Below are 21331 nucleotides of genomic sequence, written 5' to 3'. Positions count from 1 at the left end.
TCTGTCCTAGTACTTATATACAGACGAGGGGGTATAAATATTGTAAACTCCCCTGGGGCAGAGACTGATGTGAATTTTTATAATTTAAGGTCTGTTTAAAATATGTGCGTTACTTAAATAATGTTATTTCACATGAAAAAATATTCTGTTTGAAGCTAGTTATCTTCCTAGGACAATAGCAGTCCATAAATAATACAAAATGATGGATGTATTTTATCATTTTCAATTTACAAAGTAGAATCTGACAAGCCTGTGGCCTTCACAATTGAGGACCAATATTCCAAACTAGGAATAATTTTCAAGTTTGAAGAAGCACCAATACTGGAATAATAATCAGCCACAATGTAAAACTATTTTCATCTACAAGGTTCATTAATACATTTTTCCTTTAAAATTTAGTTGACGACATAGGTGATAGGGTCTATATGATGGTTGCAGTGTGATAGGCAGTCAATAGATAGACACCATATGTTAGACAGACATTAGGTCGACATGGTCAAAATGTCAACATGAAAATGGTTGACCACTAAAAGACACCCTGTTTTTTTACATTTTTGTGGATAATTTTGTCAACTGGGACTCCAATTGTAGATTTACCCTCGCCTCACTTGCCACAAGGTTTATAACCAACTCTATGCCAACATGGATAGAGAAGGTATGAAATAGTCCAAATACATGTTACATTAAAAAAAAAAAAATTGTCTATCTTTTTTTTGTCGACCACTTTCATGTCAACCTTTTGTACTGTCTAACATATGGGGGAGAATTCAAATGTTTGAAAAGTCAGTTGGGTGTCTGTTTTTTCATATCTAATATATAGGGTTGAAAAAGACAACCAACCGATTTTTCAAACATTTGAATTCCCCCCCATGGTGTCTATCTATTGACTGTAACTAGACACTGTCTATCAACCGGATACCCTATATGATGGGGATCAGTACTAAATGCCGCCGGTCGGAATCCCGGCGGTCGAAATACCGACGCCGGAATCCCGGACACACAATCCCGACAGGGGTAGCGAGCGGAACGCAGCCCCTTGCGGGCTCGCTACGCTCGGCACACTATTATATTCTCCCTCTATGGGTGTCGTGGACACCCACGGAGGGAGAATATGTCGGGATTGTGGCGGTCGAGATTCCGGCGTCGGTATTTCGACCGCCGGGATTCCGGCCGGCGGCATCTTGACCGCATCCCATATGATGGTGATGGCAGAGTAAAACTTGTGTTTAGGATATATGTTCTATTAGTTTGACCCAATATGGGCTAAGTAAAGTATCTTGAACCATTGCAGTAACAGAGTCCTCAAAAGAATGCGCCTATACTATATGTATGAGGACAAGTATGGATGGACCTTTCACCGAGCGTGTGTGGCAGATTAGTGAGTTATTTAAGTTAGGTATTGTACAATGACTGCAGTTTATATCTAAAAATGTTATCAGGCATTTGTTTCAGAATTATATGAATACATAACAAGTTTAATTTTATTTTAATTTTGCCTAAGTGATAATGAACCTCGAGTGATGTCCAGGCATGTTAGCTGGTCGGCACAGAACAGTCATTAAGCCCGTAATGCACACAGCGTGGTGGACATGAACTCCAAGGCACATATGGGGGATTGGGGTGGGTGTCATTGCGAGTTGATCGCATGTAGCAACTTTTTGCTGCTCGTGCGATCAACCTGACGTCGCCTATGGGGGAGTGTATTATAGCATAGCAGTGCTATGAACGCTTGTGCAGCACTGCTATGCTAAAAATGTTTCTATCAAAACAAGACCCTGTGCGACAGATCCATCGATGAAGGTCCCAGTCCTGACGTCAGACATCCACCCTCCAAACGCCTGTGTTGGACTTACCACACCTGGAAACCGGTGAGTATCCTCCCCGTAACGCCTTCCGCCTGACCGTCTTATTGCTATCGCAGGTGCAATCACATTTCTTGTTGGCAGCGTCGTTGTCCAGCGACGTTGCACATGCGCAATGCAGACGCCACAAATTTCCCACCCGATCAGAATAACCCCCATGGTTGGGTAGAAGTATACCAATGTTTTATAGAATATATTTGAGTATCCTTAGGGTACAGCTTTTGTCTTCCCCATTCAAAATGTCCTCTATTATGCCAAATTAAAACAGTTTTTATTCTGCTGTATTTGAACCGGAACAGTAAATTACATTTAAATTTGAAAAATCAATATATATTAAAATAAAAACAATACAAATTTGCAATAAATAATTTTTAAAACAAATTTAAATATAGAACAACATTTTTGTAGTTTTGTAAACATATTATATATGTTTACAGCGTTTCACTTATATTGAAAAGTGCTGAACAGATCAGCAATAAATCCAACTTACGTTAAATAACAAACATAACCACTTCCTAACATGGACAGCTTTAAACATCATCTAAACTTTTGTGAGTATCAGGGGAGTAGACCTAGCACTCACTAGCATAATGCAGACTGTTCATAGAGGTACCACGCTCTGTAGTGATGAAATGGAAATAAAATAGTCTGCGTTCAGTCTCTGCAAGTGTTCTCACTAATATGGTAACTAACAAGGTGTACACAATAAAATATAGTAATGCTGCAAATCTTTATTGTAGCAGATAGGCGCACTGCTCTAAATACAGTTTCATTTGGGCACTGAATGCCCATGAGAGCAAAAGTACATGGGACCCCTCGTTAGGAACGAGTGGTGGTAAGGGAATGTGGTTGTGGCACATCTATAGAAGCGGTTGATAAACCCTTATCAATATTCAAAGTGCCAGATTTCAAATATACATTTTTTAATTAATCCTATTGCCAAACCCTACCCAGTACAGAGTGCATTAACACATATACAAGAAACAGGTATATTCTACAATTGCGTTTTGAGGGCATGGCCGGACCGTGCAGGTGGCGGGCGGCTGCGTGACGTAACATGTAGCTGCTGCGACCATGGGCAGCGACGAGCAACTCCCGTTCAACCGCAGGAGCTGCAATGGCCAGGAGTTTCTCAACAAGTACAAAAGCATCACCGCTGTGAGATGCTTTTGGACTTGTGCGGGGGAGGGGGTGGGGCGGGCTAACCCTGTGCGTCCCCCTGCATGTCTGGGAACATGATCGTAGCTGTGCTAAATTTAGCACAGCTACGATCAACTCAGAATGACCCCCTTAGTGCTATATCACCTACTATAGTTCAGGAGAGTGGGATACAGGGAGACTTAACACCACTTCCAGGATCGATCAATACATTAACGCTGAACGGCCTCACCTGCCTATCTTTTACGCTCATCTCTGATCAAAACTCACAAAATTTTCAGGAGTGTATACTGCTGCACCTGTGTATAATGCCCAGATGTATATACCGCTGCACCTGTGTATAATGCCCAGATGTACGCTTTGGTTCATATATTGTGTGTGAATCTGTCTCTGGTGCTAGCCAGAGCCTCCTGAGCCATTTAGCTCCCCGCACGTCCCTGGAGTGTATCCAGACGCTATTAGGGTACACAATGGCCATGTGAACCTACAGTGAACACAAATGCCCAAGTGAACACCGACGCACTAGTCATACAGCGGACTATGCTGCGACTGGGTCTTTCCAGATACAGAGCCTCACAGATGGAAACTCTGAGGAAACTGGTCACGAACCGGGGAGGGGCAACCAGGAGAGAGTGTCTTACTCCCCACTGCAGACATCAACCCCAGTCTCAGACTAAAGGGCCCTACACACTGGCCGACATGACTGCACAATATGAACAATCTCGTTCATTAATGAACGAGATAACGTTCATATCGTGCAGTGTGGAGGCTCCAGCGATGAACGGCACCACGCTCGTTCATCGCTGGTGCCCCATCGGCTGTACATGCAGGCCAATAAGGACGATCTCGTCCATATTTGCCTGCACTTCAGTGCAGCCGGGTGACGGGGGGAGTGAAGAAACTTCACTGCCCCCCGGTCACCCGTATCCGCCGTCTGGCAGCTCGGCCAGTGTGTAGGGCCCATCACCCTGGAGCCTATGATCCCTGAGGTAGTATCCTTCCCAAAGCAGTGCTGCCGTGTCTAGTGTTTTCCCTCCTAAGCGGAACCCATGCCTTATCTTCTCCCCGTGCTCCAGCCATAGCCAGGTAATGTCTGCAGTACATGCTAGTATATCCTACACAGATGCCCACCAAAAAACAGCATTGTTGTGACCCAGCGGAGAGTTGTTGGAGCGACTCTAAATGGTACGCATAGGACGTTTTAGAAAGATCTCGCCGGAAAAAAAAACAAAAAAAAAACAAAACTATAAAATAAAAAGCTTATGGCTGCTATAAAAACAGTAGCCCAATGACCATGGTCTGCCTCCTGCCGCTCCAAACAAACTGAATTGCCTGAGAAAGGAGGAGGGGATATAGAGGGACTGGCCTGGTGCATTCTGTGAGCCTGAAAACTTTGATCAATGGTGCCAATCCGCTGTTGATACATCATATCCCACTGTTTATCCTGTGGATAACCTGTGTACCCTGCAAGAGAAAACATGGATAGAACCAGTAAAAGTGATTTCAGAACACACTTCAATCCCTGCCACATTTAACCGAAATGCAAGAGTTTACCGACTTACATGAGCAAATGCAAATGGCTAAAGGTTCACAATTACTTACCTGGCATACTAATCTGCCATTTAAAAACAGCAAACGCGTATAACACTTTTCCCACAAAAAAGCCAGGTCCAACCTGGGCTTTCAGAGACTGTTACAACCATGACCCAAGAACGTTTACCCTGCACCCTGAACCTAGGTTATTCCCAGGTTGGCCCCATTTACACCGAGCCCGTGTCTGCCCTGATTGTCACTCTCAGACACTCCCTTGAGGCAGTCCTCTGCATATACAGTCAATCAGCATCTTTTAAGCATAACTCAGGACATGACATTTACACAGCACACTTCCCCAGGTCCAAATCTGGTTGATAACAGGCTGGGATTCACAGGTCACTGGAGTTGGGTTATTTTTAACTGACCCTTTTACACAACAATATGCCGTGGTTGTGACTTCAACAGTGACGCGTGCGTAGGTGGCACTTGGAGATGATCTCAAAGTGCCACCTCTTCTTATAGCGTAAAATTGTAACACGTTGCATAGACCTGGCTTACCCATTCACTCCTCAATGCAAGACAGGTTAAATTAGTGTTCAACCCTGGTAGCTACCAGACTTGAGATACCATGTCGATCAACCATGATTATTTCAATTGGCCCTTTTCAGACCGCACATCAACGTGGATTTATGTGCAGTAACCCAGATTTTTGTGGCAGACTGAAAGGGGTATCGCAACGAACCACAAACCAGATAGATCAAGCAATAAACGAGGTTACTGATGAAGTGGAATAGGGGTCTTTCATGGGTTACTTAACCTGAATGCAATTTGGTTCAGGGTACAATTAAACTACTTGGTATAACAGTTACAAAGGGTTGGTGCCAGAATACTGGCGGTCAGGAGACCAACGCCGGAATCCCAACTGAGAACGCAGCAAGTCCCCTTGCGGTATCGCTGCACACACCACTCATCAGGCACGGTGGCGTGCTTCGCTAACCACACTCTTATTCCCCCTTGGGTGGTGGCATGGACCACCACGAGTGGTAATACGGGGCGGCAGTAGGGATTCCAATTACATACCAGCCCAGGACTAATGGTGCCCATAAAGTTATGCGATCCCCCGCAACATCGCACCAGCAGTTCAGGTGCGACGAAATCACACCTGAACTGACAAAGTGATTACCATGCAATAGATCGCATGGTAATCACGTGATGGGTGGGTGCAAATATTAAGTGCAGCACTTACTTACGAGATTAGACCAGCGTGCCCGTGTGTCGCAGGGTTCACTACGGCTGGCCGGCGGTCGGGCTCCCGGCGACCAGCATACCGGCGCCGGGAGCCCGACCGACAGCTTGGCGAGCGCAAATGAGCCCCTTGCGGGCTCGCCGCGCTACGCGCGCCACACTATTTTATTCTCCCTCTATGGGGGTCGTGGACCCCCACGAGGGAAAATAAGTGTCGGTATGCCGGCTGTCGGGCTCCCGGCGCCGGTATACTGAGCGCCGGGAGCCCGACCGCCGGCAAACAGAAGACCACCCGTGTCGCATGGTACCTTAAACGTGCATACATTCCTTCGATTTCTCACAGATGCAGTCGAAAACAGGATTTTAATACCTACCGGTAAATATTTTTCTCCTAGTCTGTAAAGGATGCTGGGGTCCACTTCAGTACCATGGGGTATAGACTGTTCCGCAGGAGCCATGGGCACATTAAGACTTTTTCAGAGTGTGAACTGGCTCCTCCATCTATGCCCCTCCTCCAGACCTCAGTATAGGAACTGTGCCCAGGGAGACAGACATTTAGAGAAAACGATTTACTTTTAATTTAACGGTGAAATTCATACCAGCTCACACCTCAACCATGCTGCACAACATGGCATTCAACATAACACATGCCAACAGGCATGAACAATTTACAGCAACACGCTGAAAAAAAATGACCGTAACACTTGTGTAACTACAAACTAGTGATGAGCGGGTTCGGTTTCTCAGAATCCGAACCCCCCCCGAACTTCACCCATTTTACACGGTTCCAAGGCAGACTTGGATCCTCCCGCCTTGCTCGGTTAACCAGAGCACGCCCGAACGTCATCATCCCGCTGACGGATTCTCGCGAGATTCGTATTCTATATAAAGGAGCAGCGCGTCGCCGCCATTTTCACTCGTGCATGGGAGATGATACGGAGAGGATGTGCAGCGTGCTCTCAGTTTGTGTTCAGTGTGCTGCAAATATCTGTGCTGTGTGCTGCAAATATCTAAATTCTCTGCCTGAAAAACGCTCCATATCTGTGCTGCATTGTAGTATAGTGCAGAATTTTGCTGACCAGTGACCACCAGTATTATATAGCAGTACAGTACAGTAGACCACTGCTCTACCTACCTCTGTGTCGTCAAGTATACTATCCATCCATACCTGTGGTGCATTTTAGTTGTGTGCAGTATTATATAGTAGGAGGACAGTGCAGAATTTTGCTGACCACCAGTATATAATATATAGCAGTACAGTACAGTAGGCCATTGCTATAGATATAGTACTGGCATATAATTCCACACATTAAAAAATTAGCAAAAATGTGGAGGGTAAAATAGGGAAAGATCAAGATACACTTCCACCTCGTGCTGAAGCTGCTGCCACTAGTCATGGGCGACACGATGAAATGCCATCGTCGTCGTCTGCCAAGGCCGATGCCCAATGTCATAATAGAGAGCATGTAAAATCCAAAAAACAAAAGTTCAGTAAAATGACCCAAAAATCTAAATTAAAAACATCTGATGAGAAGCGTAAACTTGCCAATATGCCATTTACGACAGAGTGGCAAGGAACGGCTGAGGCCCTGGCCTATGTTCATGGCTAGTGGTTCTGATTCACATGAGGATGGAAGCACTCATCCTCTCGCTAGAAAAATGAAAAGACTTAAGCTGGCAAAAGCACAGCAAAGAACTGTGCGTTCTTCTAAATCACAAATCCCCAAGGAGAGTCCAATTGTGTCGGTTGCAATACCTGACCTTCCCAACACTGGACGGGAAGAGGTGGCACCTTCCACCATTTGCACGCCCTCTGCAAGTGCTGGAAGGCGCACCCGCAGTCCAGTTTCTGATAGTCAAATTGAAGAGGACACTGTTAAAGTACACCAGGATGAGGATATGGGTGTTGCTAATGCTGAGGAGGAAATGGACAAGGAGGATTCTGATGGTGAGGTGGTTTGTTTAAGTCAGGCACCCGGGGAGACACCTTTTGTCCGTGGGACGAATATTGTCAAGCCGTGTGTTGCCTTTGTCAAGCTGTAATAAGTAGGGGTAAGGACGTTAACCACCTAGGAACATCCTCCCTTATACGTCACCTGGCGCGCATTCATCACAAGTCATCTACAAGTTCAAAAACTTTGGGTGACAGCGGACGCAGTCCACCGACAACTAAATCCCTTCTTCCTCTTATACCCAAGCTCCTGCAAACCCCACGACCAACTCCCTCAATGTCAATTTCCTCCTTAGACAGGAACGCCAATAGTCCTGCAGGCCATGTCACTGGCAAGTCTGATGAGTCCTCTCCTGCCTGGGATTCCTCCGATGCATCCTTGAGTGTAACGCCTACTGCTGCTGGCACTGCTGTTACTGCTGGGAGTCGATAGTCATCCCAGAGGGGAAGTCGGGAGACCACTTGTATTACTTCCAGTAAGCAATTGACTGTCCAATAGTCCTTTGGGAGGTAGATGAAATATCACAGCAGTCATCCTGCTGCAGAGCAGTTAACTCAGGCCTTAGCAGCCTGGGTGGTGTTCAACGTGTGTCCAGTATCCACCGTTAATTCACAAGGAATTAGAAAATTTATTGAGTTAGTGTGTTCCCAGTACCAAATACCATCTAGGTTCCACTTCTCTAGGCAGGCGATACAGAGAATGTACACAGACCTCAGAAAAAGTCACCAGTGTCCTAAAAAATGCTGTTGTACCAAATGTCCACTTAACCACGGACATGTGGACAAGTGGAGCAGGCCAGACTCAGGACTATATGACTGACAGCCCACTGGGTAGATGCATTGCCTCCTGCAGCAAGAACAGCAGCGGCGGCACCAGTAGCAGCATCTCGCAAACGCTAACTCGTTCCTAGGCAGGCTACGCTTTGTATCACCGCTTTCCATAAGAGGTACACAGCTGACAATCTCTTACGGAAACTGAGGAACATTATCGCAGAATGGCTTACCACAATTGGACTCTCCTGGGGATTTGCAACATCGGACAACGCCACCAATATTGTGCGTGCATTACATGTAGGCAAATTCCAGCACATCCCATGTTTTGCACATACATTGAATTTGGTGGTGCAGAATTTTTTAAAAAAACGACAGGGGCGTGCAAGAGATGCTGTCGGTGGCCAGAAGAATTGCAGGCCACTTTCGGCATTCAGCCACCGCGTGCCGAAGACTGGAGCACCAGCAAACACTCCTGAACCTGCCCCGCCATCATCTGAAGCAAGAGGTGGTAACGAGGTGGAATTCAACCATCTATATGCTTCAGAGGATGGAGGAGCAGCAAAAGACCATTCAAGCCTATACAGCTACCTACAATATAGGCAAAGGAGGGGGAATGCACCTGACTCAAGCGCAGTGGAGAATAATTTCAACGTTGTGCAAGGTTCTGCAACCCTTTGAACTTGCCACACGTGAAGCCAGTTCAGACACTGCCAGCCAGAGTCAGGTCATTCCCCTCATCAGGCTTTTGCAGAAGAAGCTGGAGAGATTGAAGGAGGAGCTAAAACATAGCGATTCCACTAGGCATGTAGGACTTGTGGATGGAGCCCTTAATTCGCTTAACCAGGATTCACGGCTGGTCAATCTGAGCACTACATTTTGGCCACCGTGCTCGATCCTAGGTTTAAAGCCTACGTTGTATCTCTCTTTCCGGCAAACACAAGTATGCAGAGGTGCAAAGACCTGCTGGTGAGACACTTGTCAAGTCAAGATAGGAGCTTATACAAAAGTGACGACCTGCACCCATCTTCAAGGGGAACGAGAATACTAACTGAACAGTTTGGATGCTTCATCAAGAACTATTTAAACTAACAGAGGGGGGCAGTGAACCAAACAAGAATAAAGAAATCTGCTCCCCCAACACAGAGGTATTGTTTCTGCAGGCAAAGGGAATAGGTAGCATATCCACAGCAATAGAAGATAATTCAGATCAAAACCAAATAAAAATAGGCAGAGAGAGAAACATAGCTAGGAACAGGAAAAGCACAAACAAAACTCTAAAAGCTATGTGTGCAAATGCTAGGAGCTTAGGAAATAAAATCCCAGAACTAATTGCAATAATGACAAGGGATGATCTAGACATTGTGGCAATTACAGAGTCATGGTAAAATGAAAATCATGACTGGGACATATCTATACCGGGATATACTTTATTTAGGAAGGACAGAATTGGAAAAAAATCGGAGGAGGGGTAGCAATGTATGTAAAATAAAATAAAAAATGCATAAATACTACATTAATACAAAGTATTGAAGAAAAAACTGAGGCCCTTTGGGAGACCATAGAAACAGGGGAAAAGTCGAGTATTCGTATTGGCGTGATATACAGGCCATTTCAAGCTAGGGGAGAAAAAAGAAAGCTCTTGTGTGGGCGTACTCTTATCTATTTGTAATCACATGAAGTGATTATCCAATTATTAATGCAAATTACTAATAAAACATAATTTTATTGAGATATCCTTTAAGATCCTTGTATTAGCCCATTATCAGGAATGTGCATGATCCAAGTAAATTACACTCTGGTGGGATTCAATTTATAAACAAGGTGTATGTAATAAAATGTTCTGGTCCTAACTCAGGCGATGAGCTAAGAAAGGATATAGATACTGCAAATCATACATCCATTTCAACCTGACCAGTACAGGTAATCTGTATTGATGAGACCAATTATGTAAATTGATTTGTGATTCTCTTATTAGTCAAAAACAACTGGTGTCATTGACGTCACGGTATAAGGTTCATATTGTTATAACAACTTCACAAAATGGGTGTGTATCACGGTATTGGGTCCTGGAGGAGTCAGGACTAGTTCCCCAGCTGGTGGGAACACCTTGCCTCAGCAAAAGGTTAGTAGGGGATAGGGAAAAATTGGTGATACTGCTGTTGAAGTCACATACCACACATCATATGAAATGATTATTGATCTACAACACTGGATATTCCCTGCGAGTCTCCTCCTCAGGTACTAGCCCAGCCCAACACCGTTTCGCTTCCAAGATCGGGCATTGGCGGTGTGGTTTGATAGTAGAAAAAGGTGGGTCAGACTCCAATGAGAGTGCACCTAGAATAGGGAAGGGTGACTGGTTTTGGTCACAGGGTTAAAGTGTGGATCTGCTTTTCATGTTAGGCAGGAAACATCAAAATCCCACCGTGGTGGTATTGTGTCCCTGGATCATGAATGAGAGTCCACGGAAAAGAAGTATAAAAGGATGAAGCTGGGTTCATAAATTGGTTAGTATAAGTTGATGCTATAACTGAGTAGGAGGAGTAACAGTTGTATCAGAAATTGTGATCTGAATGAAAGTGCACTTAAGACAAATGCAAGGTATCTATTAGTGCAGAGGAATCTGAACATAAAATGAAATTGCTCACATTAGACTTTTAAGGAGAAACACTTTGGTCATAAGAAAAAATAACAATTTAATATAAATTGCTGGTACTGGTCATGTAAATTAATCTCTGTGATATTGCACCAGAGAGATTACTATAATAGCAGATGCAGGATATCTATTGGTGCAGAGAATTCTACAATTATATGAAATTGCTCACAATAGAGCTGAAGGAGAATCACTCTGGTCATAGGAGAAAATAACAAAATGTTATAAAGCTGCTAATGCTGATCATACAATTGAATCTCCGTGATATTGCACCAGAAAAGAAGCTAAAATAGCAGAAGTTTGCAGAGATGATTGTTGCAGCTACCGGAAAAAGTCACTAGATCCTGACTAAAATAGGCTGGTATAAGCTATGGTTAAGAAAATCAGGCTTTTATAATTGCATGTCCAAACATGGCGCAAGTGCCGTCTGCCTCCTCTAAGTGCCTCCCACTAATGGAATTAGCAGTCATTTCTTACGCCGAACTAAGGGCATAATTGCCCTCTTCTAATATGGCGCACATCAATTCAGTTTACAAGCAACGCCCTCGATTGTGGACAATCCCGGCCACCGTCACCAGCGGCTCTCCACTGAATCACAGCTGATGCGGTACACCCGCGAACCTCTATCCCGATTGGTCCTAACCTCTAGAATGCGGCAATTTAAACCGCCAGCTTACTCTCACATACAGACCCAGGAAGTGAGCAAGCCCTAAAACGGGTGAAACGCGTTTTCCAGTGGGTCCATCTCGGTGGGATTCTTCTATCCAGCTATACCTGTTCATGGTTCCAACCACAGGACAGGATTCTCAATGCAGCTACATTGGTCCTAATAGGTTCCTGGCTTCTTCATCGGAAAAAAACGGCACCTTATCCCTGAAAGCTTTCAGGTCAGGTACTTCTTACATGCAATTATAAAAGCCTGATTTTCTTAACCATAGCTTATACCAGCCTATTTTAGTCAGGATCTAGTGACTTTTTCCGGTAGCTGCAACAATCATCTCTGCAAACTTCTGCTATTTTAGCTTCTTTTCTGGTGCAATATCACGGAGATTCAATTGTATGATCAGCATTAGCAGCTTTATAACATTTTGTTATTTTCTCCTATGACCAGAGTGATTCTCCTTCAGCTCTATTGTGAGCAATTTCATATAATTGTAGAATTCTCTGCACCAATAGATATCCTGCATCTGCTATTATAGTAATCTCTCTGGTGCAATATCACAGAGATTAATTTACATGACCAGTACCAGCAATTTATATTAAATTGTTATTTTTTCTTATGACCAAAGTGTTTCTCCTTAAAAGTCTAATGTGAGCAATTTCATTTATGTTCAGATTCCTCTGCACTAATAGATACCTTGCATTTTGTCTTAAGTGCACTTTCATTCAGATCACAATTTCTGATACAACTGTTACTCCTCCTACTCAGTTATAGCATCAACTTATACTAACCAATTTATGAACCCAGCTTCATCCTTTTATACTTCTTTTCCGTGGACTCTCATTCATGATCCAGGGACACAATACCACCACGGTGGGATTTTGATGTTTCCTGCCTAACATGAAAAGCAGATCCACACTTTAACCCTGTGACCAAAACCAGTCACCCTTCCCTATTCTAGGTGCACTCTCATTGGAGTCTGACCCACCTTTTTCTACTATCAAACCACACCGCCAATGCCCGATCTCGTCCGATCTTGGAAGCGAAACGGTGTTGGGCTGGGCTAGTACCTGAGGAGGAGACTCACAGGGAATATCCAGTGTTGTAGATCAATAATCATTTCATATGATGTGTGGTATGTGACTTCAACAGCAGTATCACCAATTTTTCCCTATCCCTTACTAACCTTTTGCCGAGGCAAGGTGTTCCCACCAGCTGGGGAACTAGTCCCGACTCCTCCAGGACCCAATACCGTGATACACACCCATTTTGTGAAGTTGTTATAACAATATGAACCTTATACCGTGACGTCAATGACACCAGTTGTTTTTGACTAATAAGAGAATCACAAATCAATTTACATAATTGGTCTCATCAATACAGATTACCTGTACTGGTCAGGTTGAAATGGATGTATGATTTGCAGTATCTATATCCTTTCTTAGCTCATCGCCTGAGTTAGGACCAGAACATTTTATTACATACACCTTGTTTATAAATTGAATCCCACCAGAGTGTAATTTACTTGGATCATGCACATTCCTGATAATGGGCTAATACAAGGATCTTAAAGGATATCTCAATAAAATTATGTTTTATTAGTAATTTGCATTAATAATTGGATAATCACTTCATGTGATTACAAATAGATAAGAGTACGCCCACACAAGAGCTTTCTTTTTTCTCCCCTAGCTTGAAATACGTTGTTTCTGGCTCTGGGCGCACCACCAAACCGGACACAGAAATTGGGATTTCCCTATATAATTGTCCATTTTTGGTTCCTACTGATTAAAACTGTACTAATTATATACCAGTGCCGGGTCGCTCCTCTTTTTGTTCCCATGATATACAGGCCACCAGGTCAGGAAGAGGAACTCGACAAGAACCTATTGCAGGACATAACTAAAATGGCATTAAAAAGGAGAGGTAATAATCATGGGAGACTTTAATCTTCCTGATGTAAACTGGGAAGTGTCTGTTGCTAGTACCACTAGAAGTAGGGACATTTTAAATTCCATTCAGGGAGCATCCCTCCACCAATTGGTGAGGGAGCCCACTCGGAAAGACGCTATATTAGACTTAACACTTACAAATGGAGACAGAATATCGGACGTAAAAGTGGGTGAAAACCTGGGATCCAGTGATCATCAAGCAGTATGGTTCAGCATAAAGACAGAGACCGACTCATCCCATACAAAAACAAAGGTGTTGGATTTTAGGAAGGCTGATTTTGTAGGGATGGGAAAATGTGTAAGCGATTCTTTGGTAGAGTGGAGGAACTTGGAAGCTGTGCAGGAGAGGTGGGAAACATTAAAATGTGCAATATTAAAGGCAACAGACCATTGTATCAAAAGAGTTAGGAAAAACAAGAAAAAGGAAGCCAGTGCGGTTTGCAAAAGAAGTAGCAAATAATGTGAAAGCAAAAAAGATGGCTTTTAGGAAATATAAGCAGACAAAATAATGAAGACAAAGATATATCTTGTTAGACAGAAGGATACTAAGAAGGTAATCAGATGTGCAAAAGGCACAAGCTGAGGAGAAAATGGCCCAGTCAGTGGGTAAAGGAGGCAAAACTTTTTTTTAGGTATATAAGCGAAAGGAGAAAAACAAAAGGCGGAATAATAAAACTAAAGACAGACACTGGGAGTCTTGTTGAGGGAGAGAATTTAATAGCAGATCTTAATTATTTTTGCTCAGTATTTACTACTGAAAGAGAGGGGAAGGGGGCCACAGTTAAGTTTCAGGGACATTCAGGAAAATGACACAAGTACATTTACAGAGGAGAAGGTCCTAACAGAACTCTCAAAGCTGCAAGTGGACAAATCTATGGGGCCAGATGGGATACATCCAAGGATACTAAAAGAACTTAAAGAGGTGCTGGTAGCACCATTGACAGAATTATTCAACCAGTCATTAGCTACAGGAATAATTCCAGGGGACTGGAAAAGACCAAACGTAGTCCCACTGCACAAAAGTGGAAGCAAGGAAGAGGCAAACAACTACAGACCAGTGAGTCTTACATCAGTAGTAGGGAAATTGATGGAAACACTCTTAAAAGAAAGTTGTAGATTATCTCAAATCCAGCAATTTACAGGATCCCAAACAGCATGGATTCACAGGGGGGAGATCATGTCAAACAAATCTTATTGACTTTTTTGACTGTGTGACTAAAGTGATGGATAAAGGTGGAGCCATGGATATAGCTTATCTAGACTTTAGTAAGGCTTTTGACACTGTTCCACATCGCAGACTGCTAAATAAACTTGAAAGTTTGGGATTGGATATTAGGATTATTGAATGGATAAGATCTTGGTTGAAGGATAGAAAACAGAGAGTTGTGGTAAATGGAGTGCATTCACAGGAGGGAAATGTTACCAGTGGAGTACCCCAGGGATCTGTACTTGGACCAGTGCTTTATAATATCTTTATTGGTGACATTGCAAATGGCATTAAAGGGAAAGTATGCCTGTTTGCAGATGACACAAAAGGTATGCAACAGGGTAGACACACCAGGTGGGGTAAAACAAATTATTGAGGATCTAGGTAGACTAGAGGAATGGTCAAGAGTGTGGCAATTACAGTTTAATGCCAAAAAATGCAAAATCATGCACTTGGGTCTCAAAAATCCAAAGGCTAAATATAGTATTAATGGCACTATACTGGAAACTACTGAGGAAAGGGATCTAGGAGTCACTATTTCAGATGACTTAAAGGCAGGTAAGCAATGTAACAAAGCAATGAGGAAGGCTAGTCAGATGCTTGGCTGCATTGGGAGAGGAATCAGCAGCAGAAAGAAGTAATAATGCCACTGTATAGGTCATTGGTACGGCCTCATCTAGAATACTGTGTTCAATTCTGGAGGCCATATCTTCAAAAGGATATTAATACATTAGAAACTGTACAAAGAAGGGCAACTAAAATGGTGCATGGCCTACATCACAAAACATACCCAGAAAGACTAAGAAATCTCAATATGTATAGTGTGGAGCAGAGAAGGGAAAGGGGGGACATGATAGAAACTTTCATTCATATATCAAGGGTTTTAACAAAGTACAGGAGGGAAACATTCTCCAAATGAAGAGAAGCAATAGGACACGAGGACATGCACTGAGACTGGAGGAGGGGGGGGGGGGGAGGTTCAGGGGAAATTTGCGGAAAAATTACTTCACAGAAAGGGTAGTGGACAAGTGGAAGCGCCTCCCATCAGAGGTGCTAGAGGCTAAGACAGTAAAGAAATTTAAACATGCATGGGATAGACATAAGGATATCCTTACAAAGAAATAAGGATCAATTAAGGTTAGAGATAAAAAAAAAAAAAAAAAAAAAAAAAAAAAAGGGGGGTGCAGACTGGATGGGCCAAGTGGTTCTTATCTGCCGACAAGTTCTAGGTTTCTATGTTAACGTGACCCGTCAACAGCTCCTCCTTCACATTCTCCCGCAACTGGGGCTGCGAGGAGAAGGCTAAGAATTCTGAGCCCACCTGCTTGTGGTGATGCAGGGCAGTCTGGAGCGAGTGCTGACATCTGGTCCGAACTGAAGTACCTGCCAACGATTACTGAAATGTCTTCTACTGTCACTGCATATGATTCTGTCACCATTGAAAGAATGGTGGAGGATTATATGAGTGACCGCATCCAAGTAGGCACGTCAGACAGTCCATACGTATACTGGCAGGAAAAAAAGGCAATTTGGATGCCCTTGCACAAACTGGCTTTATTTTATGCAAGTTGCCCCCCCTCCAGTGTGTACTCCGAAAGAGTGTTTAGTGCAGCCGCTCACCTTGTCAGCAATCGGCGTACGAGGTTACTTCCAGAAAATGTGGAGAAGATGATGTTCATCAAAATGAATTATAATCAACTCCTCCAGAAAGTACACAGGGACCTGAGATGGTGGATTCCAGTGGGGACGAATTAATCTGTGAGGAGGGGGATGTACACAGTGAAAGGGGTGAGGAATCGGAGGATGAGGAGGAGGTGGACATCTTGCCTCTGTAGAGCCAGTTTGTGCAAGGAGAGATTGATTGCTTCTTTTTTGGTGGGGGCCCAAACCAACCAGTCATTTCAGTCAGTGTCGTGTGGCAGACCCAGTCGCTGAAATGATGGGTTTGTTAAAGTGTGCATGTCCTGTTTATACAACATAAGGGTGGATGGGAGGGCCCAAGGACTATTCCATCTTGCACCTCTTTTTTTTCTTTCCTTTAACTTTGCATCATGTGCTGTTTGGGGCTAAGTTTTTAAGGGCCATCCTGTCTGACCCTACAATGCCACTCCTAGATGGGCGAGGTGTTTGTGTCGGCCGCTTGGGTCGCTTAGCTTAGTCATCCAGCGACCTAGGTGCAAATTTTAGGACTAAAAATATTGTGAGGTGTAATAGACTGGAAATGAGTGGAAATTATGGTTATTGAGGTTAATACCATGGGATCAAAATGACCCCCAAATTCTATGATTTAAGCTGTTTGAGGGTTTTTGTAAAAAAAAAAAAAAACAAAAACCACAAATCCAACAAAAAATTCTCAGGTAGGTTTTGCCAAAACGCGCCTGAATCCAAAACACGGCTGCGGAACCAAATACAAAACCAGAAAAATTTCCGGTGCACATCACTACTACAAACCAACAACCGCAGGTAAAAGTACGCACTGGGTCGGGCGCCCAGCATACTCTACGGACTAGGAGAAAAGGATTTACCAGTAGGTATTAAAATTCTGTTCTCATACGTCCTAGAGGATGCTGGGGTCCACTTCAGTACCATGGGGTTATACCAAAGCTCCAGTACAGGCAGGAGAGTGCGGATGACCCTGCAGCACCGTGTGACCAAACTTGAGGTCCTCATCGGCCATGGTGTCAAACTTGTAAAACTTTGCAAACGTGTTTGCCCCTGACCAAGTAGCTGTTCGGCAAAGTTGTAATGCCGAGACCCCCCTGGCAGCCGCCCAGGACGAGCCCACCTTTCTAGTAGAATGGGCATTTACAGACTTCTGTATCTGCAATCCTGCCGTGGAATAAGCGTGATGAAACGTCCCTCTAATCCAGCGCGCAATGGTCTGTTTAGAAGCAGGACACCCAATCTTGTTGGGAGCATACAGGACAAACAAAGACTGTTTTCCGAATTAGGAGCTGTTCTAGCGACATAAATCTTCAAAGCTCTAACCACATCTAGAGACTTTGATTCAGTGAATGTGTCAGTAACTGCTGGCACCACAATAGGCGGGTTTAAGTGGAAAGAGGAGACCACCTTTGGAAGAAAATGTTGACGAGTTCTCAACTCTGCCCTATCTTCATGGAAGATTAGGTAAGGGCTCTTGTGAGACAAGGCCCCCAACTCAGACAACCGCCGTGCGGATGCCAATGCTAAAAGCATCACCACTTTCCAAGTGAGAAACTTCAACTCTCTCTCGTAGAGGCTCAAACCAGCACGATTGAAGGAACTGCAACACCACATTAAGGTCCCATGGTGCCACTGGAGGCTGGATGTGAACCCCTTTCACAAAAATCTCAAAATAGCGCATCCACCGCTATTGCTTGAGGGTCTCTCGACCTGGAACAATATCTCTGAAGCTTCTTGTTGAGACGAGATGCCATCATGTCTATTTGAGGAACTCACAAAAGACTTGTCACCTCTCCTGGATGGAGATGGTGTCTGCTGAGGAAGTCTGCTTCCCAGTTGTCCACTCCCGGAATGAAAATTGCAGACAGAGCTCTTGCATGTCTTTCTGACCAGAGGAGGATCTTTGTCACCTCTGCCATCGCTGCTCTGCTTTTCATTCCGCCATGGCGGTTTATGTATGCGACTGCTATTACATTGTCCGACTGGATCTGCACGGGTTGATCTTAAAGATGCACCGCTTGTAGAAGGCCGTTGTAAATGGCTCTCAATTCCAGAACGTTTATGTGAAGATAGGTTTCCTGACCCGACCATTTTCATTGGAAGCTTTTTCTCTGTGTGACTGCTCCCCAGCCTAGGAGACTTGCATCCGTGGTTACTAGGACCCAGTCCTAAATCCCGAACCTGCGTCCCTCTAACAGGTCAGAACTGTGCAGCCACCACAGGAGTGAAATCCTGGTTTTGGAGGACAGGATTAGCGTCTGGTGCATGTGTAGGTGGGATCCGGACCACTTGTCCAACAGGTCCCACTGGAAAACTCTGGCATGGAATCGGCCAAACTGTATGGCCTTGTAGGCCGCTACCATCTTTCCCAACCGAATACATTGATGTATCGGCACTCTTGTTTGTTTCAAAATTGGTTTGACCATTCTCTGGATTTTCAGAGCCTTTTCTACTGGAAGAAATACCCTCTGTACTTCTGTGTCCATCCCCAGAAAGGACTATCTTGTCATCTGTTCAAACTGCGACTTCGTAAAATTCATGATCCAACCGTGTTGTTGGAGTATGGACAGGGAGAGTGCAATGTTCTGCACCAACCGTTCCCTGGATCTCACTTTTATAAGGAGATCGTCCAGGTAAGGGACTATATTGACTACTTGCTGTCGAAGGAGGACCATCATCTCTGCCATCACCTTGGTGAATACCCTCGGTGCCGTGGAGAGTCCGAACGGCAACGTCTGGAACTGGTAATGGCAATCCTGTACTGCAAATCTCCGATAAGCTTGATGAGGAGGATAAATGGAGACATGTACGTAGGCATCTTTTATGTTCACCGACACCATGAAGTCACCTTCGTCCAGACTTGAAATCACTGACCTCAGAGATTGCATCTTGAACCTTTTCAGGTAGAGATTCAGGTTTAAAATTGGTCTGACCGGGCCGTCTGGCTTCGGAACTACGAAGAGGCTTGAATAAAAACCTTCTCCCTGTTGTGACAAGGGCACCAGGACAACGACTTGATCCCGACATAATTTTTGAATTGGAGCTGTTACTACTTCTCTGTCCGGGAGAGAAGCTGGCAAGGTCGATATTAAAAATAAATAAATAAGATTTTACTCACCGGTAAATCTATTTCTCGTAGTCCGTAGTGGATGCTGGGAACTCCGAAAGGACCATGGGGAATAGCGGCTCCGCAGGAGACTGGGCACAACTAAAGAAAGCTTTTAGGTCACCTGGTGTGCACTGGCTCCTCCCACTATGACCCTCCTCCAAGCCTCAGTTAGGACACTGTGCCCGGACGAGCTGACATAAGGAAGGATTTTGAATCCCGGGTAAGACTCCTACCAGCCACACCAATCACACCGTATAACTCGTGATACTATACCCAGTTTAACAGTATGAAAACAACTGAGCCTCTCAGATGGCTCAACAATAACCCTTTAGTTAACAATAACTATGTACAAGTATTGCAGACAATCCGCACTTGGGATGGGCGCCCAGCATCCACTACGGACTACGAGAAATAGATTTACCGGTGAGTAAAATCTTATTTTCTCTGACGTCCTAGTGGATGCTGGGAACTCCAAAAGGACCATGGGGATTATACCAAAGCTCCCAAACGGGCGGGAGAGTGCGGATGACTCTGCAGCACCGAATGAGAGAACTCAAGGTCCTCCTCAGCCAGGGTATCAAATTTGTAGAATTTTGCAAACGTGTTTGCCCCTGACCAAGTAGCAGCTCGGCAAAGTTGTAAAGCCGAGACCCCTCGGGCAGCCGCCCAAGATGAGCCCACCTTCCTTGTGGAATGGGCTTTTACCGATTTAGGATGCGGCAGTCCAGCCGCAGAATGCGCCAGCTGAATTGTGCTACAAATCCAGCGAGCAATCGTCTGCTTAGAAGCAGGAGCACCCAGTACGTTGGGTGCATACAGAATAAATAGCGAGTCAGTTTTCCTGACTCTAGCCGTCCTAGAAACATAAAGTTTCAAGGCCCTGACTACGTCCAGTATCTTGGAATCCTCCAAGTCCCTAGTAGCCGCAGGCACCACAATAGGTTGGTTCAAGTGAAAAGCTGATACCACCTTAGGGAGAAACTGGGGACGAGTCCTCAATTCCGCCCTATCCATATGGAAAATCAGATAAGGGCTTTTACATGACAAAGCTGCCAATTCGGACACACGCCTGGCTGAAGCCAAGGCCAATAACATGACCACTTTCCACGTGAGATATTTTAGATCTACGGTTTTAAGTGGCTCAAACCAATGTGATTTTAAGAAACTCAACACCACGTTGAGGTCCCAAGGTGCCACTGGAGGCACAAACGGGGGCTGAATATGCAGCACTCCTTTCACAAACGTCTGAACTTCAGGTAGTGAAGCTTGTTCTTTCTGGAAGAAAATCAACAGAGCCGAGATCTGTACCTTAATGGAGCCTAATTTCAGGCCCATAGTCACTCCTGCTTGTAGGAAATGCAGAAATCGACCTAGTTGAAATTCCTCTGTTGGGGCCTTTTTGGCATCACACCAAGCAACATATTTCCGCCATATGCGGTGATAATGCTTTGCAGTTACATCTTTCCTGGCTTTAATCAGCGTAGGAATGACTTCCTCCGGAATGCCCTTTTCCTTCAGGATCCGGCGTTCAACCGCCATGCCGTCAAACGCAGCCGCGGTA

At 44.4% G+C, this 21331-nt stretch overlaps 1 long non-coding RNA gene and 1 pseudogene across 1 annotated transcript in view; one reads left to right on the top strand and one right to left on the bottom strand.

Moving 5' to 3' along the window:
* Positions 1-2216: 2216 nt before the first annotated feature.
* The window catches only part of LOC134911824 (uncharacterized), a 47810-nt gene continuing 28695 nt past the window's right edge, over positions 2217-21331 (bottom strand). The window contains exon 3 of the long non-coding RNA XR_010176874.1: positions 2217-4484. This is a non-coding gene — a long non-coding RNA (uncharacterized LOC134911824). The remainder of the gene's footprint in view (positions 4485-21331) is intronic.
* LOC134912594 (5S ribosomal RNA) lies at positions 12830-12948 on the top strand (annotated as a pseudogene).

Source organism: Pseudophryne corroboree, chromosome 4 (assembly GCF_028390025.1).
Source record: "Pseudophryne corroboree isolate aPseCor3 chromosome 4, aPseCor3.hap2, whole genome shotgun sequence".
In the NCBI taxonomy this organism is placed as follows: Eukaryota; Metazoa; Chordata; class Amphibia; order Anura; family Myobatrachidae; genus Pseudophryne; species Pseudophryne corroboree.
Note: the sequence above shows the minus strand (reverse complement) of the source record. Positions and strands in the feature narration are given on the sequence as shown.